A 20,795-nucleotide genomic window follows, 5' to 3' on the forward strand; every position below is an offset into this window, starting at 1 on the left:
ACACCTAGAGCTCATGCTCCGCAACAAGAGAAGCCACCACAATGAGAAGCTCGCACACCACAACCAAGAGTAGGCCCTGCTCGCCACAACTAGAGAAAGCCCGCGCACAGCAATGAAGACCCAACACAGCCATAAATAAATAAATAAATAATTTTTTTTTTTTTTTTTTTTTTTTGCGGTACGCGGGCCTCTCACTGTTGTGGCCTCTCCCGTTGCGGAGCAACAGGCTCCGGACGCGCAGGCTCAGCGGCCATGGCCCACGGGCCCAGCCGCTCCGCGGCATGTGGGATCCTCCCACACCGGGGCACGAACCCGTGTCCCCTGCATCGGCAGGCGGACTCTCAACCACTGCGCCACCAGGGAAGCCCAATAAATAATTTTTTAGTTTTAAAAATTAAAAAAAAATAATGCAGAAGAGGGGAAGCGAATAGTCAGATCTCCAAGAGTGTGAGGCCATGCTTTTAATCATTTTGTGAAAACAACGTAAGAGGGAGCTATAGGGAGAAGAGACCAGAGGCTTATCTTGGGATCTGACAAGATGGCCGGGCTGCCCCATGGGATTATCAAGGAAACCCAGCATTTGCTGGTTGGACCAGTTCCCAGCATCAAAGCAGAACCAGATGAGAGTAACACACATTATTTTCATGTGGTCCTTGCTGGCCCCCAGGGTTCCCCCTTTGAGATGGGGACTTTTTTTTTTAATTAATTAATTTATTTATTTATGGCTGTGTTGGGTCTTCGTTTCTGTGCGAGGGCTTTCTCCAGTTGAGGCGAGCGGGGGCCACTCTTCATCGCGGTGCACAGGCCTCTCACTACCGCGGCCTCTCTTGTTGCGGAGCACAGGCTCCAGACGCGCAGGCTCAGTAGTTGTGGCTCACAGTCCCAGCCGCTCCACAGCATGTGGGATCCTCCCAGATCAGGGTTCGAACCCGTGTCCCCTGCATTGGCAGGCGGATTCTCAACCACTGTGCCACCAGGGAAGCCCGAGGTGGGGACTTTTAAACTTGAACTCTTCCTTCCAGATGAATACCCAGTGGCAGCCCCTGAAGTATGTTTCATGACCAGAATTTGTCATCCTAATGTAGACAAGTTGGGAAGAATATGTTTAGATATTTTGAGTGGTCCCCAGCACTGCAGATCCGCACAGTTCTGCTATTGATCAAGCCTTTGTTAAATGCTTCCAATCCAGCTGATCCATTAGCAAATGATGAGTCGGAGCAGTGGAAGAGCAACAAAGCCCAAGCCATAGAAACAGCTAGAGCATGGACTAGGCTATATGCCACGAACAATGTTTAAATCGATCTGATCATCAGGTGTGCATCACTTCTCCTGTTCTGCCAAGACTTCTTCCTTTTTGTTTCCATTTAATGGACATAGTCTTAGAAACACGGCAGAATAAAAGCCATTAGCATTTATTACATTAGCAAATCTAGGTCCCGTCCTGATCCACTGCTGTAAAACACGAGCAGAGGCTAGAAGTACCATCTGGATTACTGCGAAACATTTAGAAACAGTGGCCCCTCTCTGCTTTTATTCGTTTCCCCCATCAAGGTTTAAGTATAAAGCACCGTGAATGAAGAGAGTTGTCAGGGTTAGCTGCAGGGATGTGGGTGTTTTCTTTATTATTTTTTTGGGGGGGGAGGTAGTTTTATGTTTATTTTATGGGCTCCTTTCCCTCTTTTTATGATGATCTAATTGCACTGGTTAAAAGCAGCTAACCAGTTCTTTAGAATATGCTCTCTATTTATTCAGATGCTGTAGATGGACAAGCTTCATTGTTTGAACCAACACGGGAACATTAAACAAACATCACAGCCCTCACTAATAACATTGTGACTTTGCTGTCAAGTGTAAAATTCTCCCTTCAAGTAAAAGCTTATGAACATTTTGTATGGTTTGTCTGGAAACTTCTGTAGATCTTATGTTTCAGTAAAATATTTTTTGTTATTCTAAAAAAAAAACCAGGGAACTCTACAGGGATGAAGCCAAAAAAGCTATTCTGACACACATTTACATGCTAAAAGCAAGAAAAATGCATTGCAGATAAAAAGTGAGCAACAGAAAAAAAAATACCAATCAAATCCCATAAGAAGATAATTCTGAGGAAACAGGAGAATGGGGAGTATTATATGTATATATAATAATATAGAAGAACCAGAGAATAAATATCCCCCCCAGACAATAAAACACACCAGAAAGACATGCATAAAAGAGATAGAAGTTATAATCCAATATTGAAAAGCAAGCTAAAATGTATTATGAAAATGATAAAAATTATTAAAGAAAAGTATAAATTAAAATTAGAAAATCTTATAAATGAGGTGACTAGAGAATAGGAAGCTTTGAAAAGAGAAGTGACAGAACTTGGGACATAACTAGAAAAAAGAAAAAAGTCTTTTAAAAATGAAGACCAAAATAGAAGGAACACAAGAAAGAACAAACACAATAATGTCTTAAGATAAAGACAAGATGGAAAGGAAGACATATTTTAAAAACTATTTTAAAAGAGATAATAAGGACTGAAAGAAAAACGATAGATGTAAAAGATAAAGCAAAGAAGTTACAACATATGTATAATAATGGACTTTTCAAGAAAGTCCATGAAAGCAAAGGAAAAGAACAAAGACTAAAATATATAATTCGAGAGAACATTCCTGAAATAAAAGAATTGGTGACTACGTAGTGTAGGAGCATACCATGATCCTAGAGAAAGTAACCTATATGGCCAATTTCAAGATATAGTCTGGTAAAATTATTGGACTTAATGAAAAAATTATTTTAGGCATCCTGGCAAAAAGACCAAGTTACTTAAAAGGGAAATATAACCACGTCATCATACGACTTTTTGATAGCAATTCTTCATGCCAGAAGACAATGGAATAACATATCCAACACATTCAAACAATGTGTCACAGATTTTACATCAACCTAATAAACCTCTATGTAAAAAGACCATAGAAAAATGTTATGAACATGATAACTTGGGGAATACTGTCCTACAAGCCCTTCCTGAGGGGCCATCTAAGGAATAAGCTTTCCCAAAACACTGGAAGGGCATGATGGACTAATAGGAACCAAATTTACCCTTCCACCTTGAACACCCAAAATACAAAACAAAATGTGTGAAACTGGTTTTCAGACATTTAAACCATCAACCAGCCCTGTGACCAGGGACAAGTACTAACCTCTCTAAGTTCCCAGTTTCCTCTTCTATGAAAGGAAAGACTTGGCTGTCCTAACTTCATATGGTTGTTGTGAGACAAAAATCAGATTATACATGTCGTGTGCTTACCATAGGCCCTGGCAGGGTTCTGGGTACCTAGTAGATATTAGTTTTATCCTTACTCTGCAGGCTGAGGAGATAGGAGGGTCACAGATACTAAGTAACTCGCCAAGAACATACAGCTAGAAAGTGGCAACACCCATGCTCTTGACATGGTCTCTTTCTGTCTGGTCCACAAGGAGACTGCACACAATTTTACCACATGCCCGAGTGAGGTTCAGATAGGCTTTGCCTTTTGCATTCCTTGCTCACCAATATTTAAAGCCTGGCCTGAGAAAGACAAGCTGGCACAGGAAATTAAGAAAAAGTGTCAGAGAATTTCCCGTCTTGACTATTCATCTTTTCATCTAGGCTGCCCTGGACATCAGAGCAGGAGAATGACCAGAACCAAGTAGGGTCATAAATAAGGAACAAATTAGTAGAACAAATAAACTGATAAATGAATGAACGGACAATTAGCCCAGACACTGCAACATTATCCAGGGTCCAGATCCAAAGTGATGTTGGCTATGGCCCAGCATAGTGACAACTTCCAATGCCATGGCGATCCTGGGGAATTTTTCTTCTCTGCTCTTCAAGGAAGTTTGACCTCTCCATGATACGTAGGGACATTTCCAATGTCAGAAATTATAACCAACTGTAAAACATGTATTAAATCCAGGCAACAACCATCTCTGTTGTATAAACATGTCAGGAAGGAAAGCGACTGTCCAGAGATGCTGGCTGTAAAATCCAAGGCCAAACCCAGCTCTACCCTGTTCTGCTGCCTGGCCCAGCTCCTGGGAGGTGCCTCTGGCTTTTTCATGCACTAAGACTTTATGGGAATGACTCAGATTCCCGCCCCTTCCCTAGAACCATCATTACTGAAAGACTCACGTAGTCACCCTTGAACCCAACTGCGCCAAACTGATAATAATTATTTACCTACGTGCTGCCGGCGAAATCAAAAAACAGCAAGTTCCTTCATCTGTCATGTGCAGATGTTTTCTTTTTGCCCCAAACCAAGGGCTGGAAATCCAAAGAGAGGGGAAAGCCATCTTCTTTCTTAAGTAACTCAGCTCCAGAAGGGTGTCCAGCCCTCCAGGCACACCCCTCCCCACTTTGGTTTTCTTATTATTAGTGAGTTCACAGGAGCAGCCCTTTCACTTTCTTTCAAGAATGTTTCCTTTGTATCCACAATGTGGCTAACTGTGGCACAAGGCCCCTGGCTTCCGGCCTGTCTCGGCTTCCGACATGCCTTCCTCACTAAGCTTCCTTTCTAGTGTTTTATTTGACTCCCCCTTTCACTTCGAGGCCACTGTAAGGTTATTAATTGGCCTAGTTTCAGTATTGTCGTGTGTCAGGGAACAGGTAGGACCAAGAAGACGGAGAGAGATTGGGGAACAGCCAGTGGGTGGAGCAGTCAGAACACACACGTTTATAGATTACATTTGCCATCTTATATGGGCATGGTTCACGGTGCCCCAACCAATTACACTAGTAACATCAAAGACCACTGATCACAGATCACCATAACAAATATAATAATGATGAAAAAGTTTGAAATATTGCAAAGATTACCAAAATGTGACACGGAGGCATGAACTGAGCAAATACTGTTGGAAAAATGGCAGCACCAATAGTCTTGTTTGACACGGGGTTGCCACAAACATTCAATTTATTTTTTAAAAAGCACATTTGGGGCTTCCCTGGTGGCACAGTGGTTGAGAGTCCGCCTGCCGATGCAGGGGACACGGGTTCGTGCCCCAGTCCGGGAGGATCCCACATGCCGCGGAGCAGCTGGGCCCGTGAGCCATGGCCACTGAGCCTGCGCATCCAGAGCCTGTGCTCTGCAACAGGACACGGGAGAGGCCACGACAGTGAGAGGCCCGCGTACCGCAAAAAAAAAAAGCACACGAAAACAAAGCGCAGTAAAACAAGGTGCACTGGATGCTGTGAGGGATAAAAAGATGAAAAATACAAACTCTTATTCCTCAAGGAACTCATGCTTTTTTCTGGGAGAGGAAATATAAATCTTTGGAAACTTCAACCAAGAAACAAGATTTAAAAACAATTTTTTTTTCTTCCAGGTTAATTGAGATATCATTGACATACAGCACTGTATATGTTTAAGGTGTACAGCATAATGAGTTGACTTACATATGTCATGAAATGATTAGCAAGGTCAGTTCAGTGAACAGCCACCATCTCATACACATATAAAATTAAAGAAATAGAAAAACATATGAGAACTCTTAGGATTTACCCTCTTAACAACTTTCATACGTAACACACAGCAGTGTTCATTAAATTAACCATGGTGTACATGCCCACGGGGAGGCATTCGGTGGGCGATACATCAGGGCGGAAGGCAGCATTTCTGCCCCCAGGGGGTGTAATCCGTTTGAGGGAAAGAGTATTTGCTCACCTGGAACAGTTGGTATCATGCAAGGCAAATACGTGTGTTGAGTGAAAAACAGAGACCTGACCCACTCTGGCTGCCAGGGAGCTCAGAATTGGCAGGAAGGTGGGAGAACAAAGCTCAGGAAGTGGGCAGGCGCCAAAGGAGGCCAGGAGCGAAAAGCAGAGCCAAGTCACCGCCCCAGGTGCTCTGGGCAAGGTCCACCCCACCACGGCTGGCCTGCGGGACTACTGCTCACAGACGCAGCCATGGGGAACAGAGTCCAACTCTCCCTTTGAATGATGTCACCGCTTAAGATTCTGAGCCCTGGATGGGAGTGTCCTTTTGGCCAAGCCTGGTCAATATGCCCAGGAACTAGGTGAGGGTACACCTGCCCCCTTTCACAGCGGGCGGCTTATTTCCTGCCAGTATCACATTAAAGGGGTCTTCCTCTCAAATAGGGCGAGGGGCAAGTGTGCTGGACAGTCCACTTCCCACCCCAATAACAGTATCCCCTGCAGTGCTTAAGAGCTAAAGAGAATGGCCTAGAGGCCGTGGGATCTAGTTGTCTAGAGGAGGGACCCAGGCCAGCGCTGGAAGGACTCAAGAGGGCTTCGTGGAAGAGGTGTGTCTTGACGTTGGCCTCCCAGAGAGGATGTGGCCCCTGTTCTGTCCGTGATGCTTGGCCTGACCTAGAGAGTCACCTTGCAGGGTCTCTGTGTCATGGTCACAAGTCCCCCAGCCCCCGGCACTGGGCTGAGAGCCAGGCCTGCCCAGCCTCCAGCTTCACGGGCTCCATTTCACAGATGAGGAAACCGAAGCTTAGAAAGTCACGTGCGTTGGATAGAAGAGGCTGACGTGGGAACCCAGGCCTGTGCGACCAGGACCCCCCCACCCTTTGCCCGAAGCCTGACGCCTCCCAGCACACTGAGAAGTAGCAGGGACACTGCACTTCACTCCGGCTCCACGTTTTTCTCAGGAGTTCCTGCATCCTTCACGCCAACCCTATGAGACGGCGAGGGCCACGTGATTACCCTGTTGAGTAGCTGAGGAGCCCGAGGCCAAGGTCAGCCAGCTTTCAGGACCTGGTGAAGGCTCTCCACCCTGATCCAGCCTGAGATCTACCTTCCTCCCCGTGACCCTGTCGCTGGAGGCTGTGGGGAGAGCGGCTTGGGGAACAGATCCCACGAAGCTGTGCCTGTCCACTTGGTGTGAGCCACACCTAGCCCGCCCCCGGAACTCGTGGTTGAAAGTGCGGAGGGGACCCGTCTAGGGGAACAACGCGTATTGATGATTCTGGCAGCGGCAGCTGGCAGGCGCCCGAGGCAGTTTGGTCTGGGGTTTGGGGTAGGTTTTACTTGGATGCCGAAGCCCAGTTACTCATCATTCTTGCTGTAGGCCCCTGGGCTACCTGAGATCCAGTGGGAACAGCTCCACAGCCCAGGACGTGGGCTGTCCGCTCCCCAGCCCCCGGCCCCTCTCCTCCCGGGACAGACTCATGTCACGGCACTGGCTGGGACTGGGCTGGCCTGACACCACTCCAAAGGCTGGGATGGGGGCCTGGACACTGGGCTCCGACCTCCTATAGCCCTGGAGCGGGGTGGGGGGCATCCTTCCTTATATGGGGTGCACACACCTGAGAACTTTCCAGAGAGGGCTGTCTTCATGCTCCATTCTTGGTCACCGATCTGTCGCTCCAAAAACTCTCTCCATATAACACACACACACACACACACACACACACACACACACACACACACACTCTACATTTATACCCAGAGCCAGGTAACCTTCTTTCTGCCTGTCACCTGCCGGGGACCGTGGTCACCTCAGTGGTCTGAGTGTCAAGTGATCTCACGCCAGTCCCCAGCCACCAAGACACGGCCTTTCACGTCCCCTCTCAATGTCCCCAGCTGCATGATAAGGAGACCAGACACATCAGCCACTTTGTCTGCACAGCTCTCTGGACCTCACCTGCCTCTTGACCCAGCCACCTGGGTACCTCTGCGGGGACCAGCTCTGAGTTTTCGTCCACTGAGCACACCTTGCCTGGCAGACACGCAGTGACAACAGGAAAGGGTGGGATACAGGGGCCTGAGGATAAATCTCCCTCCTCCCTCCCCCAAGCAGAGTGTGTGCGGCTCTCAGAGCCAGGACCCAGCGGTCTGCCATCAATCCCATGCGAGCATCCATTCTCCATCCCAGCCCGTTCACTCTCCTGTCCATCGCTCCATCTCCCAGGGGGTCACACTCCCCCAAAAAGGTCTCACACAGAGGCCAGGAGCCTCAGTCTCTGCTTGGGTGGACCCAGGTCAAAATAGCGGGGGCCTCTATTCTGTCACACAGGAAGGGTGTTCTTTACAAGAAACAATGTCAAGGCCTGGCTTTTACTCATGCTGCACCTGGCGCGTCCTTGTCTCCTTGATTCTCTGGGTAACTGATTCTTGCTGACCCTTCCTTCCTTCCTCTGCGTAATGAGGCTGAACCCTTGCAGAACTGCTCCCAGGATGAAATGAGACAATGCACCCAATGCACTGTGAGCAATGCCTGGTGTCCAGTAGGTGCTCAAGAGGGACCTTTCCAGCCGTCCCTCAGGAGGTGCTGCCTCGCTGGCTGCCCTGATGGCAGAGGGACCCACGCCCACCCAGGTCCCACACGCCTCTCTCCTCTGCCAGCCCCCAGATCTGGCGTTCACAGGCTGGATGGTGCGTGCCCAGAGCCACAGCGAAGACTCCGGCAGGCGCTCAAGATCAACAAGCGTCAGGTTTCCTGGTTGAGGACACGCACGTACACCATGTTCCCTCTCTCCAGAAGGAGGTGGCAGCCCCAGAGCCAGCCTTGTGCTCCTCTGTCACCCTGACCCTCTCCCACGCCCCTGCCCTCGGTTTCCCCCCAGCTGCCTGGGCCCGTTCACCTGAGCAAACCCAGAGCAGCTCTGAGGTGTTTCTCGGTGCAGCAGCCCCATCTCAGAGGGACGAGCGCCAGAGATAACTGTCTGCTCGCCCTGAGCCAGCCTCTAATCCTGGGCTCACAAGGCTCCGGGGACTTGGCTCTGCTGGAATCTCTGACAGCATCGCCATTCATCTCTGGAGGTCAAGGCAGGGTGGGGAGGGTGGGAGGCTGGCAGTGAAGGAACTCCAGGATGGCGGGAGGCGAGTGCCCCTGGCCAGGTTGTCAGATACGAGCACTGCTCCCCCAGCCATCTGGCCAAAGCTGCAGGTTGCCCAGTAAGTGGAAGGCCGGGGCCCTGGGAAGGCCTTGGCCTTGGGAAGTTGGTGTCATCACCAAACGGCCTGGGAAAAAACTCACAAGAGCCCGTCAGCCCTGTACTGGCAGGTGCGGTGGGAGCCGAGGTGGGGAAGCGGCAGGTCCCAGGGGTCCCAGAGGGTCAAGTCCTATAAACTCTGACTCCAATTTCCACATTCTACGAGATGGGCAAATGCGTGAAGTAAAACTGACCCTCTGGCCTGGCTCTAAGATTAATCTGGATCTAAACCTTACCCTTAGCCAGGAGGCCAAGTCTGGTCCTGACCCAAACCTGGACTTGAACCCTAATGGGATCCAGTCTGCAGGCAGATCTCAATCTTTACCCACACGGAGGGCTCAAGAAACCCTTGTGTGATGAGTAACCAAATCGAACTCAGAAACTCTAGAGAAGGACTCTGGAAAAGGTAAAGCAGATTCAAAGAGCGGCTCCTCTGTAGGAAACCCACCTGCAGCCCCAGACCACAGCCGAAGACAGCGGCAGGGACTCAGGTGTCTGGGAGAGACACGTCCCTTCAGTGCTTCCGGAAATGGGCTGAGGGTCCCCAGGGCACCTGGGGTCAGTTAAGGTGTCGCGAGCAGTGGACAGGAGCAACTGGACTTCTGTCCTCTGGGCAGTTCCTCCTCTCCCTGGAGGTCTCACTGCCCACCATGACCAGCCATTGATCATCCGCACCCACTTGGGAACCCCTGCCAGGGCCGGGACCCATTCTGGGCACTCAGGGATGAAACACGTGCAGTTCTTGCCCTCAGGAACCCAGCTGCAGTGGGGGAGGGAAAATTTATTCCCTTGTTTACTCAACAGGCATTGCACATCTTTTGTGGTTCTCAAGCTCACGGGTAAGAGTCCCACAGAGTGAGGCTTTGGAAATCTGATTTAGGGGACACCCCACTCACAGCTCCATCTCTCGGGATGGGCTCATATGTGTAAACCTTCAGGCCTATGCATTTGTCTATGATGAGCAGTCCTGGGACATGATGGAAACCACTCTTGGCCTGTGACAGTGCCTTCTCCCCCAGAGCAGACCTTCATCAGAAAACCAACAACCATTCGTGAGTTGGAGCATGAATGTGGCACAGAGAGAGCTGGATAAGCCGATGCGTCCAGAATTCTGAAAGAGCATTGACTGAAAAGCCTTCTCATGGGCATTGCTGGGGTGGGCACTGCCAGTGTTTGCTTCTGTGACACTCCCCTTCTGAATGGCTGTGACAGTAACATTCCTTCTTTAGATGTTGTACAAGATAAGAATACATTTGGCTTCAAATTCTCTGAGAGGCTTTTCCTTTATGCTTATTGCCTCATGGTGATAAAATGGCTGCTGCCCCTCCAAGCCTCACAGCAACATTCCAGCATCCCCTCCACAAACCCTGACAGAGGGAAGCAGGAAGGCTAGAGGGAAAGGCACCAGCTTTGGAGCTGGCCAGCCCTGAAGCCAAGTCCCAACCCTCTGCTCTGGCAGCTTCACCGCTCTCGGAGCCTCCATTTCTTCAAACCCACAGGCTTTGGGGGAGGCTAGCACGTCATGGGGTTAAGTGGAAGGCTTCCTGGAGGAGGGGATGACTGAGCTGAGTGGTGAGGGAAGTGGGGGGTAGGAGTCAGCCTGCATGGGTGGGCGGAGGAGCTCAGGGAAGGACAGCAGCTCCTGGGGCTGCTGTGGAAGGAAGGGAGAGGTCAAATGTGAGGGTGGGTGGTGGGCAGGGCTGGATCACAGAGGGCTGGAGGGTCAGGCGAGGGAAGGCTGGCCTCCTCCCACCCCTAGGAAGGATCTGTGCTGTCCCTGCATTCTCGAGGTGATGGCTCACGTTTGCACAGCACCCACGAGTTGGGGCTGCTCGGAACTGTTTACTTGCATTAACTCATTTACCTGGTACAGCCCTGCTCTGAGGTGAGGACTCTTCTCACCTCTATCTTACCGATGAGAGAATTGAGCAGGGAGGGCAAGGCAGTTGTCCAAGGTCACACAGCGAGTCAGTGGCACCCAGGCTGTCTGGTTCCAGAGCACAGGCTCCTAGACTCTACCCCGCTCAGCACAGAAACACCTTTGGGTGGCTGCGGCCTGGGATGGGAGCAGCCCGGCGCTGCGACCTCTGATCACCTTGATTCTGCTTGAACTTCAAAGAGGCACCTCTCTGCTGCCAGCCAGGTGAGGATGCCGCTGACCCAGCCCTTCAAACCAAAGTCGTAAAAGGCAGCTTGTCTCCCAGGGGCAATGCAGCTGGCGCCAAGCCCCGGGGGTTGGGCTACGGGCCAGGGACTTGGTATGGCTCCAGAACATCATAGAGCGATTTGCAACACCTTCAAATCTCCTGGAGCAGCCAAGAGAGGTAGGTGAGGTGCAGGCCTGCGGGAGGAGGGCCAGGTGTCGGTTTACCTGGGGATGGGGTGGGGGGGAAGGGCCCTGGCAGCCCACCCCTCCCATCAGCACGCCCACATTCTCCCCCATGCAGCGCAGTGCCTGGGGCCCCCATGGCCGGGTACCAGCCTCTGCAGTCCTGCCTACGAGCTCCGTCAGCACCCCAACTTGGTCCCCTGGCTGGAGCTGCCCGCTTTCCCCTCCTCAGTAATTCCATGTGCAGGGGTCTCTGTGGGATGGGAGCACACACGTAGGCGGGGAGTGTGGCCGTGACCTGCCCGCCAGGAGCGCCCATTACCTTCAGCACAGTGGGCTCAGACTGGGTTACCCGCCTCGGAGCAGATGCAGGGGGTCGTAACTATGGATGGTTTAAAGGCCTCAGATAAGACAACTGATACTTCCCCAGGGTCTGCTACAGGCCAGGCGCTATCGTATGGGTTTACCTCCCTCAGACACCTACCGAGTACCTACTAAGTGCCAGGCACTCTGGCAGGAGCGTCCAGGTGAGCCAGACCCAGGCACCGACCATCCCAGCTAATTCCCACCACGAACTACAAGGGATAGACTGCCATTCAGGCTTTAGAGGAGTGAAACTGAGGCTTAGAGACGCCAAGCAAGTTGCTCAAGCTCACACAGCAGCCATGGTAGGATTTGAACCCCATTCTGAACACCTCCAAGTTCTCGTGCTCAGCCCCAGGGAACAGGGCAGGGAGGACAGTGCCAGGCGGCTGGAGCAGGAAGGCTATGTGTAGATATGGTAGGAGTGGGCCCTCTGAGCAGAACGGTGACTCACCCACTGGGAGACGTCAACGCAGGTTACACAACAGGCCTGGCCTGTGCCAGACCCTTATTCTCACTCACTTTTTTCTGTTCCTTCCCTGCCCTTCCACTCCCTGTTCCTTGGGCTCCCTGAGTACATTCTGTTCTCGCTGCACTGAGCAGGGTGACCGGGTTAGCCCCGAGGACCGAGGACCCTCAACCACCGGGATGATCACCGTGGCCTCCCGAGGGACCAGGGAGACAGGGGCTAAGGTGAGCACCAGAGCCCAAGCTGCCCAGGCCGCAAGTCTGCACGGCTCCCCCTGCTTTTCAGGTGAAGTTAAGTGGACCCCCGGCCAAGGGGGTCCACTTAACACCCATTTGAGCTAAGTTTTCGCTCAACTTAGCTCCAGGCCTGTTCGATTGCTGGGGCTGCCTGCTCTGCAGTCTGGCCTCCCCCTCCCCTCCCGGGCCCTCAGCACAGAAGTGCTTCTCAGACACACTAGCCATCTCCGCATCCCTGGGCCTCCCACCCTGCTGCCTGCAATTCCCTAATGTGGATCATTGTACTGTGGTTATGTCAAAGAATGTCCTTGCATTTAGGAAACACTCACTGAACTATTTAGAGGTAAAAGCTCATCGTAACTGCAACTTACTTTGAGACGCTTTAGAAAAAATAAATTTCGAGAAATATAGATAAACGATGCAGAAGAGGATAGATGGTGGATAGACAGGTGAGACAGGGTGGCGGGGACACTTGGAAAGGCCCAGCCTTGCCATCCTTTCACTTGGGACTTGCTTTTCACTGGGCACCTACCTGTCTGCGCTCTGCTCCAGGTACGGGTGACCCAGCAATGAATGAAGCAAAGCCCGCCTCCCAGGGACCTGCTGTCCTGCTGCAGGATACTGGCAGCCCCCGCACAGCATGGGGGTCTACAGCGCACCCTAGTGGTGGAGAGAAAATGAATCTGATTAGCGGACTCTGGGGAGAAATGGAAGCGCTGGTCCAGCCCCTAGAGGCTGAGCAGATGGCGGAATCAAGGGCTCCAGCTGGGATGCTGGGCCATACCCTATTCTCAAGTTGCCACCAGGGAGGTGGTGCTGGGGGACCCTCCCCTGCCTCCTTTGAAAGGTACCCATGCCCTTGTCTGGAGGTGTTAGGGAACCATTGACTGAAACTGCCCACCTTGGCCAGGCACGGTGATGGCCATGTGCATGAGTTGTCTCACAACAAAGGGTCCCCATAAGGAACATGGCTCTGCTGCCAAAAACTAACTGGAAGAATTCGGGAGGGGCCCAAAGGAGGGAGGAGACACCAGCCCATAATATGTCCTGCCAGCCTCCCAGACTTCTCCTCGCTGGAACCCATCTTGCCTGAGCGATGCACGCGCCACCAGGAAGGATCCTGAGTCAGACCAAACAGGGGCCAAGCAAGGTGATTGGCCAGAGACAACCCGGAAACTAACCCCATCACCATAAAACCAGAGGCTGCGAGCCACGTGGCAGAGCAGCTCTCCACCCTGCTGCTCTCTGCCCGGGTGGGCGCCACTTCCCAATAAAGTCTCTTTCTTCGTCAGCATGTGTGTCTCTTCGGACAATTCATTTCTGAGTGTTAGACAAGAGCCCACTCTCGGGCCCGGGAAGGGGTTCCCCTTCCTGCAACAGAGGGAAGTCACGTGGGCCTTCCACCCCCTGTCCGAATGGCCTTGGGTAAAGGCAAAGGGGGATCTCGGCTGCGGCCCCGCTTACCATCCCCTGCCCTACCAGCACTGTCTTCCTCCACACACAGCACAAGACCTCTGGTCTTCCCCAAGGTCATAGCCAAGGTCAGCCACAGGTGAGGTGCTTTCCTCGATGGACTTGAGGACGCCCACACTGCCAGCCTAGGAATAGTCACTTCAGAGCATCTTCATGCGGGGATTAGGGTCCAAAGCAGGGAAGAAAAGTGAGTCGGGGAGACCTCTGCTCCTCTGCTGAGCCTCAGAACTCAGCCACCTTTTCGGCAAGTGTCCAGTGTCTGTTGAATGGATGCCCTTACAGGCCTGTATGTCCACCACCTCAGGCATGTAAGTTGACACTTGCACGGGGCAGCTTCCATGAGAGCTGACCTCTGCCCATTTGACTCTGATTCTCTCGGGGAACCAGACTGTAATGCAGCCTTTCCTTGGCCGGGGGTCCGGCCTTGCCCTGCCCTGGACCCCATGCAGGGTCTTGGACCCTGGTGGTCGGCCTCATAGGGCCTCACCCCAGGCTTGGCCTCTAGTTTCACCAGCAGAGCGCTTGAGGGCTGGCTGGTGCCTGGCCCGGTGAGGGGTGGGGATGCCCACTGTCTAGGACAAGCTGCAGGCCTACACAGGCAAGGTGGGACACGGGATGGAGACCATGCAGGTGCTCAGCAGGGAGCCCAGCCGCAGGAGGTCGGGGAGTGAAGCTCTGACACGCTCCTGACCACTGACCTTCTTTCTTCTCTGTTTTCTCAACTGGAAAATGGGTGTAATAACACCCATCTGGCAAAGCCATTGTAAGGATTTTCCGAGAGAATGAAGCACAGAGTCTAGCTCATAGTAGACCCTCAAGAAACAGCAGTTCCCTGATTTTTCCTTATAAAAGTTTCACGTGGGGGCTTCCCTGGTGGCGCAGTGGTTGAGAGTCCGCCTGCCGATGCAGGGGACACGGGTTCGTGCCCCGGTCCGGGAAGATCCCACATGCCGCGGAGCGGCTGCGCCCGTGAGCCGTGGCCGCTGAGCCTGCGCGTCCGGAGCCTGTGCTCCGCAACGGGAGAGGCCACAACAGTGAGAGGCCCGCGTACCGCAAAAAAAAAAAAAAAAAAAGTTTCACGTGATGGGCGGGGCAGTGGGGTGGATACTAATGAGCCCCCAGATTCCCCTTCAGGGATGAAGGGATTTCTCTTCAGGCTGCAGGGTGGGGTGCCCACAACCAGCCCCCCACCGTCTCTGCAAGGATCCCCGCCCTCAAGCCACGCCCCTCTCGCCTTCAAACCACGCCCCTCCCGGGTGACTAGCATCCGTGGACCAACTATCAGGGCGGGTAAAAGTGTTGCCCGCCACGTTGGGGGGCAACTCTGAAATGTGGTCCAGCCTCGAGCTCCCCGTGGGGCCCGCGGAGCGACCCCCCAGACTGCCTGGCAGCCCAGCTTCTCCAAGCCCTTCCCTGCTTCATCCCCTCCCCCCCTTTGCAGTGCGGACCTCAAGAGCATTCCCTATTAAGGAGCACCTTCCCTAAAGAGCATTCTCTGCATGCTAATAATCGCTGTCCCAGGGTACCCAGGCTCCCAAAGTCCAAATTCTGAATTTATATAAGAAAAAAAATTAGATGGGCTTCGTTGCTCTACCAAAGAATCCTTTACTCTCCCAAAGAACTAACTCATCACAGGCTTTCCTTAAAAGGTGAGACCCGCTGGTGCGTTTAAACTAGCACTCAAGTGACCCTCATTCTGTTTGGCCTCAGCAACTGGTCTGCCCTTTGAATCGGCTGTGTCCAGAGTAACCCGCGGAACCAGGGGCGTTGAATGGAGGGCTGGGGTTTGCTCTGGACGGCCGGTCAGCTGTCTGCAACTCAGCGGGGCATCAGGGTCTCCAGAGCTTCCTTACTGAGACCTGTGGATCCCTCTCTTGCTGCATCCAGACCCTGGGCTGGTGCCAGAGCACCTGGGATGTGAGTAAGACAGGTGCCTGTGCTCCAGCTGTCTCTCGGCCCAGGGGAGGGCAGGGCAGGGTGGAGCGTCTTCGCTGGGGCAAGCCCAGGGCTGTGGGAGCTGCAGGGGGGGTGTCTGGCCCACCTGAGTTTGGAGGCGCTCAGAGGGCTCCCTGCAGCAGGTGAGGGATCTGACGGACGGTGGGCTGGACGTCAGTGGAGAGGTCTATGCCTGCAGGCAGGGAAGGCCGTCCTGGGCATGGAAGCCACGTGGTCGGGCCCTCTCCACATAAGCACCCATGCCTTTCCCGTGTCATCGCATTGAAACCAGGCACCTGCTCTTGGGAGGAAGGAAGTACAGTTGTCTTTATTCTCCGGGCTCAGAGAAGTGGTCAGGGCGGATCTGCCTGAGCCCTGTCGTGTGCCAGCTGGCCAGGAGTGGGCTGAAATGCCTCACGGTGGGCAGCTGAGCTCTGGCTCCTGGGGGCTGGGCCAGCACATGGCCAGGGGATGCAGAGGACCGCGTCTGCTCCCACCCATTGTGAGGCCTCCTCTTTCTCCAGGGCTGTCAGCCAGAGCCGTTTCGATAGGCAAGAACTATGGACAAACGCTCTGGCCTTTGCCTGGCATGACTGTGGGGTCGGGGGAAGATGGGCTGGCCTCCCAGGAGGGGTCCCCGCGGACAGAGCACGAAGCAAGCACGAAGAACGTGGACCCGAAACCAAGCGCGGCCAACACCATTTTGTGGAAGAGACTGGAAGCAAAGCAGGTGCATCCAGAGGAGAGGACAGCAGACGATTCTTCCGGTCCGAGGGAACTGCCCGCTCCAGCTAGGAGCCCTCTGGGAGTGGGCCCTTCTTTTGCAGAATGACGTGTTTCACGAACTGAGCATTTCTTTCTCTTTCTTTCTTTTTCAAACCTATTTTATTGTGAAATTAACGTGGATACAGAAAAGGGCACAAAACAGACACACAGCTCAGTGATTTATCACAAAGCCAACATTCATTAAGTCAGCGCTGGGGCACGAAATGGACCACCACAGTTCCCCAGCAGCCCCGCAAACCTCGAATCCTCCCCCACTGCCCTGCCCCTCCCCCCCCAAATTAACCACTAGCCTGACATTCACAGCCATCACTTCCTCGCCTTTCTGTTGAACTTGACCTCCTAAGCATCCCTAAACGCTAGCAGCTGTGCCTTCTTTACTGAGCTAGGAAGTTGGGCAACACGCCTTCTTCCTGACTTTTCACTCACTGTCACGTTCTGAGATGGTCACGCGCCGCTTACTGAGAGGTCTTTACTGAGCATCTCTGAAGCCAGGCTGGCTGGTCCCAACTGCAGGGCACCTCGTGGGCTCTGAGCCTCCCCACACCTGGGCATCCTGTCCAAACCTGAGGATGTCCTGAAAGTGCCGCCCGGCTGAAGAGCTCCAGAACTCAGTATGAATCCAGGCTACACCACTATTTTTTTTTTTTGGCCGCACTGTAAGGCATGTGGGATCTTACTTCTCTGACCAGGGATCGAACCTGCGCCCCTTGGGTTGGAAGCGTGGATTCTTAACCGCTGGACCGCCAGGGAAGTCCCTTCACCACTTTCTGATTGTGTCGTTTTGAACAAGGTACTTGTTTTCTCTGAGACCCCATTTTCTCCTTTGTAAAATGGTGATAATAGTATCTCCTTGCAGGATGGTTTTAAGAATTACGGATGTTTGGGTAAATGCAGGCCCGTGGTACACATCTTGTCCTCTAAGCGATAATGTTCCTGTCCTGATGTGATGTATATACCATATTACTTATAAAGCAACCACTTGTGAGACAGACCTTTTTTCTACTTTATATTTGAAAGCATGATGGTATCTACGTAATGCTGCCACAGTCCTGACTGAAAGGACACCCTCTACAAAAGAGCTCTCTGGGAACTTCCCTGGTGGCGCAGTGGTTAAGAATCCGCCTGCCAAAGCAGAGGACACTGGTCCAGGAAGATCCCACATGCCACGGAGCAACTAAGCCCGTGCGCCACAACTACTGAGCCTGCGCTCTAGAGTCCGCGAGCCACAACTACTGAGCCCGCATGCCACATCTACTTAAGCCCACGCGCCTAGAACCCGTGCTCTGTAACAAATGAAGCCAGCTCAATGAGAAGCCCGTGCACCACAATGAAGAGTAGACCCCGCTCGCCGCAACTAGAGAAAGCCCGCGCACAGCAACAAAGACCCAACGCAGCCTAAATAAATGAATAAATAATAAAATAAATTTTTTTAAAAAAGTGCTTTCTGCCCTCAACGCATTCCCGGCTTAAAGGGAGTAGGAGGAAAGGTCTGCTGCCCTGGGGGAGCCCGGGACCCAAGCAGCTTGTCCCAAGTCCTGTCCCAGCAGGAGCTTCCCAGGGCCTTCGGATTCCTCTGGCTTCCACCACCTCAGAGCGTGGGGTGTCCATGAAAATGTTCCAAAACCCTTTGTGCTCTGCCAGTTTGGGCATTTCAAACCCACCCCAGCAGGAGCAGAGAAGGCACCTCTCAATAAGCAAAGCCACCAGTGTTAGAAAGAAAGGCAGATGGAGGTGACCTCTCTGGCACAGGACTGGCACACCAGGAGCTGTGGGCTGCAGGTGTGGGGCAGGAACCTAGAGTCAGGCCTCCCCCAGTCACACTCCCTCCCCAACTGGGCACCCAGTCAAGCCCAAGGCACCCCCTGACGTGGATGCCAGGCCTCGCTGGAGACAGCTATGTCCCTGCTCCCTGGCCTAACCCCAACTCCTGAGTCCGTCCTGGCCACGATACCCCTTTGAAGCTAAAGTGTCAAGAATCCTGGCCAGATGGAGATCAATTTTAAAATACAGAAGACAGTAGCGAAAACAAAGAAGTGAATGAATGAAATTTAACGCCCTCATTCACCCGTGGATGTTCCGTAATCTGTTTGCAATTTCACCCATGGAGGCAGATGACCCACTGAGTTAAAGAAATGGAATTACACTCAGGTCCCCAGATGCCACTCTGGTCCCTCTTGGTCCTTTGTCCCTGCTGGACCCCAAAGGGGACAGGATAGAGAGGTTGGGCTTGGGTCACTTTCCTTAAACTGGCCCCCACCCCAAGAGGCAGCATCTTATACCCAGATTGCTGGTCACCATGCAGGTATCAGGCCACCAGTCTTGAGCGAAGTGGTGTCCTCCATGGGAAAGATGATGTGAAGAGATGGGATGGAGCTCTGTGCAGCCAGAACCCCCCTTTCAGGGTGTCAGCCCACACCTTCTGGCCAAGCCTTTACCACATGCAAGTCAGCGCTTTTAAGCCTGAGGTTTTTCCTCGGAGAACAAGGGCAGTAGTCCTGTCTCACAGGGAACTATATCCAATCTCTTGGGATAAACCATAATGGAAAAGAATATAAAAGAAGAAAGTATATCCAAAATATAGCAGAGGGAGGAACACTCCCAAACTCATTCTACGAGGCCACCATCACCCTGATACCAAAACCAGACAACGGTCACAAAGAAAGAAAACTACGGGCCAATATCACATAGATGCAGAAATCCTCAACAAAATACTAGCAAACAGAATCCAACAGCACATTAAAAGGATCATACACCATGATCAAGTGGGGTTTCTTCCAGGAATGCAAGGATTCTTCAATATATGCAAATCAATCAACGTGATACACCATATTAACAAGTTGAAGGAGAAAAGCCATATGATCATCTCCATAGATGCAGAAAAAGCTTTCGACAAAATTCAACACCCATTTATGATTAAAACCCTGCAGAAAGTAGGCATAGAGGGAACTTTCCTCAACATAATAAAGGCCATATATGACAAACCCACAGCCAACATCATCCTCAATGGTGAAAAACTGAAACCATTTCCACTAAGATCAGGAAGAAGACAAGGTTGCCCACTCTCACCACTACTATTCAACATAGTTTTGGAAGTTTTAGCCACAGCAATCAGAGAAGAAAAAGAAATAAAAGGAATCCAAATCAGAAAAGAAGAAGAAAAGCTGTCACTGTTTGCAGATGACATAATACTATACATAGAGAATCCTAAAGATGCCACCAGAAAACTACTAGAGCTAATCAATGAATTTGGTAAAGTAGCAGGATACAAAATTAATGCACAGAAATCTCTGGCATTCCTATACACTAATGATGAAAAATCTGAAAGTGAAATCAAGAAAACACTCCCATTTACCATTGCAACGAAAAGAATAAAATATCTAGGAATAAACCTACCTAAGGAGACCAAAGACCTGTATGCAGAAAATTATAAGACACTGATGAAAGAAATTAAAGATGATACAAACAGATGGAGAGATGTACCATGTTCTTGGATTGGAAGAATCAATATTGTGAAAATGACTCTACTACCCAAAGCAATCTACAGATTCAATGCAATCCCTATCAAACTACCACTGGCATTTTTCACAGAACTAGAACAAAAAATTTCACAATTTGTCTGGAAACAACAAAGACCCTGAATAGCCAAAGCAATCTTGAGAACAAAAAATGGAGCTGGAGGAATCAGGCTCCCTGACTTCTGACTATACTACAAAGCTACAGTAATCAAGACAGTATGGTACTGGCACAAAAACAGAAATATAGATCAATGGAACAGACTAGAAAGCCCAGAGATAAACCCATGCACATATGGTCACCTTATCTTTGATAAAGGAGGCAAGAATATACAGTGGAGAAAAAACAGCCTCTTCAATAAGTGGTGCTGGGAAAACTGGACAGGTACATGTAAAAGTATGAGATTAGAACACTCTCTAACACCATACACAAAAATAAGCTCAAAATGGATTAAAAACCTAAATATAAGGCCAGAAACTATCAAATTCTTAGAGGAAAGCATAGGCAGAACACTCTGTGACATAAATCACAGCAAGATCCTTTTGGACCCACCTCCTAGAGAAATGGAAATAAAAACAAAAATAAACAAATGGGACCTAATGAAACTTCAAAGCTTTTGTACAGCAAAGGAAACCGTAAACAAGACCAAAAGACAACCCTCAGAATGGGAGAAAATATTTGCAAATGAAGCAACTGACAAAGGATTAATCTCCAAAATTTACAAGCAGCTCATGCAGCTCAATAACAAAAAACCAAACCACCC

At 51.2% G+C, this 20,795-nt stretch overlaps 1 pseudogene; it reads left to right on the plus strand.

The window, feature by feature from the left end:
* The first annotated feature begins 538 nt into the window (after nt 1–538).
* Nucleotides 539–1,296, plus strand: LOC116757011 (annotated as a pseudogene).
* Nucleotides 1,297–20,795: the final 19,499 nt, after the last annotated feature.

This window comes from Phocoena sinus, chromosome 7 (assembly GCF_008692025.1).
Source record: "Phocoena sinus isolate mPhoSin1 chromosome 7, mPhoSin1.pri, whole genome shotgun sequence".
In the NCBI taxonomy this organism is placed as follows: domain Eukaryota; kingdom Metazoa; phylum Chordata; class Mammalia; order Artiodactyla; family Phocoenidae; genus Phocoena; species Phocoena sinus.